Source organism: Oncorhynchus mykiss, chromosome 22 (assembly GCF_057628025.1).
Source record: "Oncorhynchus mykiss isolate SJ-2025 chromosome 22, ASM5762802v1, whole genome shotgun sequence".
In the NCBI taxonomy this organism is placed as follows: Eukaryota; Metazoa; Chordata; class Actinopteri; order Salmoniformes; family Salmonidae; genus Oncorhynchus; species Oncorhynchus mykiss.
Window position 1 is genome coordinate 53,600,560 of NC_143043.1, and position 12,351 is coordinate 53,612,910.

At 41.1% G+C, this 12,351-nt stretch overlaps 1 long non-coding RNA gene across 1 annotated transcript in view; it reads left to right on the forward strand.

The window, feature by feature from the left end:
• The window catches only part of LOC149972915 (uncharacterized), a 1,172,247-nt gene that overhangs the window by 102,759 nt on the left and 1,057,137 nt on the right, over positions 1-12,351 (forward strand). The gene's annotated exons all lie outside the window — the stretch shown is intronic.

Genomic DNA, 12,351 nt, shown 5'->3' on the forward strand with positions numbered 1-12,351 from the left:
ACTCCTACTAGGAGTAGTAATGTTGACCAACCACAGATGAAAGGGTGTAGACTTCGGCTACTGAACTTCGACTTGACTCAAGAAAAAAATGTGTTGGCAAAGAGCAGGAAAGAACCTTGCAGAACACCAAAAAAAAGTCACAAAATGTTGCTATGATATGTGGCAGACTGGTCTCATAGAATAGACGTAACATAGTAACTGTAAGTCCGGGACGCTCAAATTAGCATGATAGGTTACGTTTGGTTTGGGTTACATAACATACAAGGTTACTTAAGGCAAAAACAAAAGTAGGCCGAGGTGGATGGGTAGGCGTATAACGCTAACAACCCTCCTTTTTTTTGCTACTTCGCGACTACGTAGCATGGTAGTTAATCGTTAACGCTTTTAACTAACCCTATCCCTAATCTTAACCCTTAACCCCTAGAGCTAGCTAATGTTAGCGTTAGCCACAACAAATTGAAATTTTAACATATCATACATTTTGCAAAGTCGTAACATATTGTACGAATTGTAACATATCACAAGAAATGGATGATGGACATCCACAAATTAATACATACCATATGAAACGTAACATATCATACAAAATGGAGTGTCTTGGATTTACGTACAGAATAATACAAAATGCTCTGAGACCACGTTGTGATATGGGGTATCAGTCTACTCAGTGTCACCCACAGAAAACAACTTTGAAGAGTGTACAAATATTAGCTTTGTGGCTCTTATTTCAGGACTTTGACTGTGGGAAATCACCTCACCAGTCAGTCCATTTAGCGTATTAGACGTTCATATGGCACTGTACAGCCTTACCTATGGATCTTGGGTCCCTGAAATGGGGTATCAGCCTACTCAGTGACAACCACAGAACACAACCGTGAAGAGTTTACACCAATATTAGCATCATAGCTCTTATTGCAGGACATTGACAAAGTCAGTTATGACGCTAATATTTGTGTAAGCTCTTTACAGTTGTGTTCTGTGGGTGTCACTGATACCCCATTTCATGGACACAAGATTCATAGGCAAGGCTGTACAGTACATACAGTATGCCCCCAATGCAATTCTGAAGTCTAATGCATCCACATTGCAATTTCATCAGAATTCTTCTTCTTTTTTGTCAAATGAATGAATTATTGTCTTATGTTGAACTTAAATAACAACATTCCAAACGTGTACAGCATTTATCTCGTCAAAATATGGCATCATATTACTATTTGTATCTGTTTGCATCAGTTTCAATGTGGGACTTTTATTTTGAAGGCAAACCACTAATTCCGCTAATGTGGGTAATTGTTATTATACAACTGAATCTATTCAACTGAAATGTGTCTTCCACATTTAACCCAACCCCTTTGAATCAGAGAGGTGTGTCTTCCACATTTAACCCAACCCCTTTGAATCAGAGAGGTGTGTCTTCCACATGTAACCCAACCCCTTTGAATCAGAGAGGTGTGTCTTCCACATGTAACCCAACCCCTTTGAATCAGAGAGGTGTGTCTTCCACATTTAACCCAACCCCTTTGAATCAGAGAGGTGTGTCTTCCACATGTAACCCAACCCCTTTGAATCAGAGAGGTGTGTCTTCCACATTTAACCCAACCCCTTTGAATCAGAGAGGTGCGTCTTCCACATTTAACCCAACCCCTTTGAATCAGAGAGGTGTGTCTTCCACATTTAACCCAACCCCTTTGAATCAGAGAGGTGTGTCTTCCACATGTAACCCAACCCCTTTGAATCAGAGAGGTGTGTCTTCCACACGTAACCCAACCCCTTTGAATCAGAGAGGTGTGTCTTCCACATTTAACCCAACCCCTTTGAATCAGAGAGGTGTGTCTTCCACATGTAACCCAACCCCTTTGAATCAGAGAGGTGTGTCTTCCACATTTAACCCAACCCCTTTGAATCAGAGAGGTGTGTCTTCCACATTTAACCCAACCCCTTTGAATCAGAGAGGTGTGTCTTCCACATGTAACCCAACCCCTTTGAATCAGAGAGGTGTGTCTTCCACATTTAACCCAACCCCTTTGAATCAGAGAGGTGTGTCTTCCACATTTAACCCAACCCCTTTGAATCAGAGAGGTGTGTCTTCCACATTTAACCCAACCCCTTTGAATCAGAGAGGTGTGTCTTCCACATGTAACCCAACCCCTTTGAATCAGAGAGGTGTGTCTTCCACATTTAACCCAACCCCTTTGAGCAGAACAACATATGTTTACCTTGTCGGCTCGGGGATTCAATCCAGCAACCTTCCGGTTACTAGCCCAACTCTCTAACCAGTAGGCTACGGCAGGTTAGCTTCAAATACGTGGAGCAAAAGCAATTGAGCAGCGCGCCATGACATTAATCACCCAATGGTGTGTTAGATACTACCCACAGGTGTTTGATTGACACCCTTATTATCGTATTGGAGGAATAAATAAAAAAACATATAAATTAATTGCAGTTTTAATAATTACATAATACATATACTGAACAAAAATATAAACGCAACATGCAAAGATTTTACCGAGTTACAGTTCATATAAAGAAATCAGTCAATTGAAATAAATTAATTAGGTCCTATTCTATGGATTTCACATGACTGGGCAGGGGCGCAGCCATGGATAGGCCTAGGTTATATTTTTGTTCAGTGTATATATATGAGCACATAATGTTCAAAAGTGGTTCATGCAAATTGTCATGTCCAGGATGAATATATTTTTTTTTTAAAATCATGTTTTTCAGACATCACACAGGTATGCCAACTAAAATATACAGTATATCCCATTAAAGACTGAAGACAGAGTGAATATGAGACGGTAACACATTTGTTGTTGTTTTGGCTCTGTACTCCAGCACTTTGAAACAATACAATGACTGAGGTTAAAGTGCAGACAGTCAGCTTTAATCTGAGGGTATTTTCATCCATATCGGGTGAACCGTTTCGAAATTACAGGACTTTTTGTACATAGTCCCCCCATTTTAGGGGACCAAAAGTATTGGGACAAATTCACTTATTTCTGTACATGAATAAAACATGATTCAAGACATGAGACTTGCATTTAGTTACCACCGAAGTTAGTGTGAAGATCAACGTGATAAACATGCTATGAAAAATATATTGTCTAACAATAAAAATAAAAAAAATGGAAAATGAGTTGTTTATACAAACTTTTATTGCATTTGAAAGCCTAGATAGTTGCGACCTTTCTCAGGGAACTGTCTGCTGATAGCGGACAACATGGTGACAGGTTTTCTCATGTGCTGCTCTAGAGTTATATAGCCCAGCAGACCAACCTGGGGCGGCAGGGTAGCCTAGTGGTTAGAGTGTTGGACTAATGCATTAATTTTATGATGTCCATTACCCATTTCGTATGATACATTACAAATTATAATTTGTTATAATATGTGGAGACTAGTCAGGATAGAGGGAAAGATGAACGGAGCAAAGTACAGAGAGATTTTTGATGAAAACCTGCTCCAAATCGCTCAGGACCTCAGACTGTGGTGAAGGTTCACCTTCCAACAGGACAATGACCCTAAACACACAGCCAAGACAACGCAGTAGTGGCTTCGGGACATGTCTCTGAATTTATCTGGTCAAGCTGTTAATTATTTTATTAGTTGACTCCACCAGTATTTGGACAAAACACTTGAAGTTATTTTCTTGTTGTTGTAACAACTGCTTGTGGAACTATCTCTGTTTGTTTAAAAGATCCTTTACCTGTGATAGAGAGACACCACTGTTCTCAATGGTACTCCAGGCGAGTTTGGTCTTTGTCATGGTAACAACGTAGGTTAGGCTGTTACTCCTCACAGTTCCAGACGGGTTTGGTCTTTGTCATGGTAACAACGTAGGTTAGGCTGTTACTCCTCACAGTTCCAGACGGGTTTGGTCTTTGTCATGGTAACAACGTAGGTTACGCTGTTACTCCTCACAGTTCCAGACGGGTTTGGTCTTTGTCATGGTAACAACGTAGGTTACGCTGTTACTCCTCACAGTTTGTCATGGTAACAACGTAGGTTACGCTGTTACTCCTCACAGTTTGTCATGGTAACAACGTAGGTTACGCTGTTACTCCTCACAGTTTGTCATGGTAACAACGTAGGTTACGCTGTTACTCCTCACAGTTTGTCATGGTAACAACGTAGGTTACGCTGTTACTCCTCACAGTTTGTCATGGTAACAACGTAGGTTACGCTGTTACTCCTCGCAGTTCCAGACGGGTTTGGTCTTTGTCATGGTAACAACGTAGGTTACGCTGTTACTCCTCGCAGTTCCAGGCGGGTTTGGTCTTTGTCATGGTAACAACGTAGGTTACGCTGTTACTCCTCACAGTTTGTCATGGTAACAACGTAGGTTACGCTGTTACTCCTCACAGTTTGTCATGGTAACAACGTAGGTTATGCTGTTACTCCTCACAGTTTGTCATGGTAACAACGTAGGTTACGCTGTTACTCCTCACAGTTTGTCATGGTAACAACGTAGGTTACGCTGTTACTCCTCACAGTTTGTCATGGTAACAACGTAGGTTATGCTGTTACTCCTCACAGGTTGTCATGGTAACAACGTAGGTTACGCTGTTACTCCTCACAGTTTGTCATGGTAACAACGTAGGTTATGCTGTTACTCCTCACAGTTTGTCATGGTAACAACGTAGGTTACGCTGTTACTCCTCACAGTTTGTCATGGTAACAACGTAGGTTACGCTGTTACTCCTCACAGTTTGTCATGGTAACAACGTAGGTTACGCTGTTACTCCTCACAGGTTGTCATGGTAACAACGTAGGTTACGCTGTTACTCCTCACAGTTTGTCATGGTAGCAACGTAGGTTACGCTGTTACTCCTCACAGTTTGTCATGGTAGCAACGTAGGTTACGCTGTTACTCCTCACAGTTTGTCATGGTAACAACGTAGGTTACGCTGTTACTCCTCACAGTTTGTCATGGTAACAACGTAGGTTACGCTGTTACTCCTCACAGTTTGTCATGGTAACAACGTAGGTTACGCTGTTACTCCTCACAGTTTGTCATGGTAACAACGTAGGTTACGATGTTACTCCTCACAGTTTGTCATGGTAACAACATAGGTTACGCTGTTACTCCTCGCAGTTCCAGACGGGTTTGGTCTTTGTCATGGTAACAACGTAGGTTACGCTGTTACTCCTCACAGGTTGTCATGGTAGCAACGTAGGTTACGCTGTTACTCCTCACAGTTTGTCATGGTAACAACGTAGGTTACGCTGTTACTCCTCACAGTTTGTCATGGTAACAACGTAGGTTACGCTGTTACTCCTCGCAGTTCCAGACGGGTTTGGTCTTTGTCATGGTAACAACATAGGTTACGCTGTTACTCCTCACAGGTTGTCATGGTAGCAACGTAGGTTACGCTGTTACTCCTCACAGTTTGTCATGGTAACAACGTAGGTTACGCTGTTACTCCTCACAGGTTGTCATGGTAACAACGTAGGTTACGCTGTTACTCCTCACAGTTTGTCATGGTAACAATGTAGGTTACGCTGTTACTCCTCGCAGTTCCAGACGGGTTTGGTCTTTGTCATGGTAACAACGTAGATTATGCTGTTACTCCTCACAGTTTGTCATGGTAACAACGTAGGTTACGCTGTTACTCCTCACAGTTTGTCATGGTAACAACATAGGTTATGCTGTTACTCCTCACAGTTTGTCATGGTAACAACGTAGGTTACGCTGTTACTCCTCACAGTTCCAGACGGGTTTGGTCTTTGTCATGGTAACAACGTAGGTTAGGCTGTTACTCCTCACAGTTCCAGACGGGTTTGGTCTTTGTCATGGTAACAACGTAGGTTAGGCTGTTACTCCTCACAGTTCCAGACGGGTTTGGTCTTTGTCATGGTAACAACGTAGGTTACGCTGTTACTCCTCACAGTTTGTCATGGTAACAACATAGGTTACGCTGTTACTCCTCACAGTTTGTCATGGTAACAACGTAGGTTATGCTGTTACTCCTCACAGTTTGTCATGGTAGCAACGTAGGTTACGCTGTTACTCCTCACAGTTTGTCATGGTAACAACGTAGGTTACGCTGTTACTCCTCACAGTTTGTCATGGTAGCAACGTAGGTTACGCTGTTACTCCTCACAGTTTGTCATGGTAACAACATAGGTTACGCTGTTACTCCTCACAGTTTGTCATGGTAACAACGTAGGTTACGCTGTTACTCCTCACAGTTTGTCATGGTAACAACATAGGTTACGCTGTTACTCCTCACAGTTTGTCATGGTAACAACATAGGTTACGCTGTTACTCCTCACAGGTTGCAGGGAAGATTGTTGTTGTTGGAAACAACATCAACAAACAGCAGGGATCTAGACAGCCTTAAGAACCGGGACAATCCTCGGTCCCAGCTACAATGGCTAATCCGCGTCGCGGGCAGCATTCAACCCTCAAGGACAAGGCAAAAAAAACTTGGACAAGGCAAATGAAAACTTCATCCATCAGCCTGGATCGTGGAAGGCTCTGTTGAAAACCAATCATTATAGTGTTTTTGTTTGAGCCGATGCAAATCCCACCAAAAACATTACTGAAACAAATCATGTATTCAGTGCATATAAAAAATGTATGTTTGAAGCTCTTTCTCACTAATTGTGCAATCTACACACATATGATTTCAGTTTGTAAGGGTGTGATATGATGGTCAACATTATAAAGAAAACTTATATAAACAACAGCAACATTGATCTGTATGGAGGACCAAACCTGCCGCAATTAGAAAATAAGCGAATAAATAAATACAGGAATAAATCAATAAATTGACATATGTAAATAAATATATAAATAATTAATCCCACATTCTTTTGATTTCATTCATTTATATTATTTCTTAATTTCTTATTTTTTTCCGTATTTATTTCTTCATTTTTTTTTTTTTTTTTTTTTCCCCCTCCAATATGATAATAGGGGGATGTTAAGCAAATGCATGTGGGTGGGGTCTAACACACCATTGGTTGATCAATGCCAATATGATAATAGGGGGATGTTAAGCAAATGCATGTGGGTGGGGTCTAACACACCATTGGTTGATCAATGCCAATATGATAATGGTGGGATGTTAAGCAAATGCATGTGGGTGGGGTCTAACACACCATTGGTTGATCAATGCCAATATGATAATAGTGGGATGTTAAGCAAATGCATGTGGGTGGGGTCTAACACACCATTGGTTGATCAATGCCAATATGATAATAGGGGGATGTTAAGCAAATGCATGTGGGTGGGGTCTAACAGACCATTGGTTGATCAATGCCAAGGCGCCTTGTTCGATTGGTATGGCAGGACAGTGTTCTACGTTTAATGGCCATGTTTCACATTAGCACCGGCCAAACAATAATGTGTTACACATATAGCTATGTCACCTTTGTCTTTATTGGATATTATTATAATAAATTGGATATAAAAATCAATATGCGAAATGAGGGAGAGCTCGGTTTGTTGTTTTGAAAGGCTATTGACATAGTTTGGTAGCTATCTTTAGAAGTTTGGATGCCGTGATGCGGTTGGCATCAGTTGCTGGGTCTACTACTATCTGTCCAGTGATCCTGCTGACCAAGGCCGGATCTGAGGAGCTGCTTGGCGTAGCGGCTAGCCTAGCTGCTAACTAGCTACCTATCAAGCTAGCGGGGATTTCTTGAGGGCTTGAATGCCTGCCCGCGGCGCAGTTAGGTCATTGTGGCTGGGACTGAGGATTGTCCGGGGCTTGGCTGTCAAGCTCCCACCTATTCCGCTCTACAGATGGGTGGATACATCTCGTTATTTGAATATTTGTGTAATATTCGATGAGGGGTGTCAACATCAATGGCGAGTCAGATGCTATGCATGTGCGTCACACCAGTGTACAAAACATTATGAACACCTGCTCTTTCCGTGACATCGACTGACCAGGTGAATCCAGGTGAAAGATATGATCCCTTATTGATGTCACTTGTTAAATCCACTTCAATCAGTGTAGATGAAGGGGAGGAGGTTAAAGAAGCCTTGAGACAATTGAGACATGGACTGCATATGTGTGCCATTCAGGGGGTGAATGGACAAAGACAAAATATTTTTGGTGCCTTTGAACGGGGTATGGTAGTAGGTGCCAAGCGCACCGGTTTGTGTCAAGAACTGCAACGCTGCTGGATTCTTCAGGTTCAACAGTTTCCCGTGTGTATCAAGAATGGTCCACAACCCAAACGACATCCCCAAACGACATCCAGACAACTTGACACAACTGTGGGAATCATTGGGTGCTGTCTTTCGGATGGGACGTTAAACGGGTGTCCTGACTCTCTGTGGTCACTAAAGATCCCATGGCACTTATCGTAAGAGTAGGGGTGTTAACCCCGGTGTCCTGGCTAAATTCCCAAGCTGTCCCTCAAAGCATCACGGTCACCTAATAATCCCCAGTTTACAATTGGCTCATTCATCCCCCTCCTCTCCCCTGTAACTATTCCCCAGGTCGTTGCTGCAAATCAGAATGTGTTCTCAGTCAACTTACCTGGTGAAATAACGGATAAATAAATAATAAAATAAACATGGAATCTCTGTGGAATGCTTTCGACACCTTGTAGAGGCCATGCCCCAACGAATTGAGACTTAGGGCAAAAGAGGGGTGCATCTCAATATTATGAATGCGTTCCTAATGTTTGTTAGACTCAGTGTAAGGTACACTCATTATGAAACTTCTATTAGACAAAATACACCCAACCTGGTCTTAGAGCATTTCATATTATTGTGTAAATGTAAATCCGAGACACAGTCACGGAGCAGGAGCTGGAGCAGGACCAGGAGCTGGAGCAGGAGCAGGGTCAGTCTGGGTGGAGTAAACACATCAACTATGATGTCTTTGTCACGTCCTGACCTTAGTTCTTTTTTTTATGTCTCTATTTTAGGTTGGTCAGGGCGTGAGTTGGGTTGGGCATTCTATGTTTTGTTCTATGTTTGTATTTCTATGTGTTTGGCCTGGTATGGTTCCCAATCAGAGGCAGCTGTCAATCGTTGTCTCTGATTGAGAACCATACTTAGGCAGCCTGGTTTAGCCCTTGGGTTGTGGGTAGTTGTTTTCTGTCTCTGTACCAGACAGGACTCTTTTGTTTGTTCCGTTTTTGTTATTTTTGTTCTAGTGTTCAATTAATTAAAAGATCATGAACACGTACCACGCTGCACCTTGGTCCTCTCCTTCTTCCACCAACGACAACCGTTACAGACACTCCATTTAGTATGATATGTTACGTTCGGTGTGGTCACATAAGACAGATGGTTGCGTTAAAGATACAATAGGTCACTTTTTTGGGTGACCAACCCAAATTCACATAGAAATGTGTTATAGATCTTTCATTCTCATTGAAAGCAAGTCAAAGAAGCGGTAGATCGGTTCTATGTACACTATTTCTATGCTTCCCGTGCTTACGTTTTTTTTTGTTTACATGGTTACCAAAACTTCACGCCAGGGTAAGCCTACACGAAACACCCTTATTTTTAGTGTTTCCTAAACTCCCCTATGGGAAAAATAAATGGTGAAAAAGCAATTGGAACTATTTCCCTGTTTGACCGCTAGGTTTTATGGGTATTATGACACCACTGTGGGGCTTTATTTCGGAAAGGGGAGGGGACATTCGGGCCAGTAGCTTGCAAAGAAAGAGGGTGGGAGCACCTTGTTCTGGTTTTCGCTCTTCGTTCCAGCATTTCTTAATCGCTTCTCTTTACATGTATGGGGCCCAGAATTTAATTGAGCAGCTGACAAATGACACTTCAAATGAACAGCGATTACGTTGGTAGGTACAAGAGGGGTTTAGGATTTCCCCCCGACTGCTTTTATCCACTTAAAGTAGATGACGTATTGTAATAGTTCCACTAGAGGCCAGTAATACCATGCTACTACCATACTATAGTCTAATTGTTGCATGTTTCCTACACTGTGGTCACTCTTCTCTGGTAAACCTTACCTTTCCACCTCTGGTTGTATTGAATCTCACCAACACCATCCACAAGATGAATATTAGGGGAGGATGTTGCGCTTTGCAACCTTTCCCTATATTGGGGCTCCCGAGTGGGGCAGCAGTTTAAGGCACCGTATCTCAGCGCTTAGTTAGGCGTCACTACCGACTCCCTGGTTTCGATTCCAGGCTGTATCACAACCGGCCGTGATTGGGTTGTCCCATGAGGAGGCGCACAATTGGCCCGGCGTCGCCTGGGTTAGGGTTTGTTCTCAACTGACTTGCTAAGTAAGAAAATGTATTAATGCAAAGGGAAAACCTAATGATGTAGGAAGCACATGGAATCGCAACACGTCTTATTAAGAAGAGGTGCCTTGTGCTGTTTCTCCACTCTAATTGGCTAGTACACCCCCATTTGTTTCAGTACATATAAAACAATTAGCAGAGATGATTCTGGTCCTCTCGCCAGGATCACAGTCACGTTGTACCTACACTGTTGTTCATCTGAAGTGTGTTTTACTGATGGTATAACAGAAAAATTACACGTTCAGTTCATTCAACCTATTCTATTCAATTTGTCTGAAATCCAATAAGGAATTTGGCAGATCAATGTGATTTTTTTTTTAATTGAATGAAACCTAATGTGCACCTCAGCATTGTGACCTATCAAAAGAGTTGGGGCGTGGCTTATTGGGGGGCGTGGCTTTAACCTTGTTATTTTTTGGCCACCCATGAGAGTGAATGTCATTCCAGTTCATCCATTTTTTTTCTCTCACTTTGATTTGACTGCCAGCATTGAGTCTGTGATGTAACTTTCAGAAGTGCATGTGCTGCTTAAGAGCCCGATTAAAACGTCCATTGCTGGGGGGGGACAAAAATTGGTTATTAAAAATCCTGGCTAATAAATATGAAGGTTTTACGTAAAGAATCAATTTTAAGTCATTTTTTTCATTTTATTGAACTATCATATTTTCTTCACTTGAAAGGAATTGATTTTGTTGATTTAGTTGATTTTGTTGATTTTGTTGATTTTTTTGATTTAGTTGATTTAGTTGATTTAGTTGATTTTGTTGATTTAGTTGATTTAGTTGATTTAGTTGATTTTGTTGATTTTGTTGATTTTGTTGATTTAGTTGATTTAGTTGATTTAGTTGATTTAGTTGATTTTGTTGATTTTGTTGATTTAGTTGATTTAGTTGATTTAGTTGATTTTGTTGATTTTGTTGATTTAGTTGATTTTGTTGATTTTGTTGATTTTGTTGATTTAGTTGATTTTGTTGACTTTGTTGATTTAGTTGATTTTGTTGATTTTGTTGATTTTGTTGATTTTGTTGACCTTGTTGATTTTGTTGACTTTGTTGATTTTGTTGCTTGTAAATCCAATTGAAGACATTTGGGTAAGTAATTCCGAAGTGAAAAATCTACTTGGAAAAAGATGAAAAAATGTTTTGTATTTACATGAAATATTAGTCTGTATTTATGTTACTGAATAGGTTCAACTTGAGTGTTCAAAGAAATAGGTTGCAACTTGAAATATAGGGTTCATATATAACAGTTGGCATTGAATCATATATTTGGTTTCAACATATTGAGAAAACCTCATTTATACCAGTTGAAGTATTTTTTTTAGGATGATACAGTCTTTTTTGTGTGTAATCAATCTCCATGGCCTCGCCAACAAACACACCCCTTACTACACTCCAGCCTGGAGTAGGATGTGGCCACCCATAAACCACAACACACACACAATTGTTCTGTTTCTCTCTGTCTTCAACCAGTGAAATAATTCATCTTTAATTCATATTTTTCCCCTCATTTAACCAATACCCTCTCTATCCCCTGAGACCCAAATTCATTACATAGGAACCTTATTTGTCTTTTAGATGATCTCATCATTAAACTGTTACACTAGGTTGACCGTAATAAACCCTTCCTCATGTTGACCCTAATAAACCATCCCTCGTGTTGACACGTAATAAACCATCCCTCATGTTGACCCTAATAAACCATCCCTCATGTTGACCCTAATAAACCATCCCTCATGTTGACCCTAATAAACCATCCCTCGTGTTGACCCTAATAAACCATCCCTCATGTTGACCCTAATAAACCATCCCTCATGTTGACCCTAATAAACCATCCCTCATGTTGACCCTAATAAACCATCCCTCGTGTTGACCCTAATAAACCATCCCTCATGTTGACCCTAATAAACCATCCCTCATGTTGACTGTAATAAACCATCCCTCATGTTGACCCTAATAAACCATCCCTCATGTTGACTGTAATAAACCATCCCTTGTGTTGACCCTAATAAACCATCCCTCGTGTTGACACGTAATAAACCATCCCTCGTCTTGACCCTAATAAACCATCCCTCGTCTTGACCCTAATAAACCATCCCTTGTGTTGACCCTA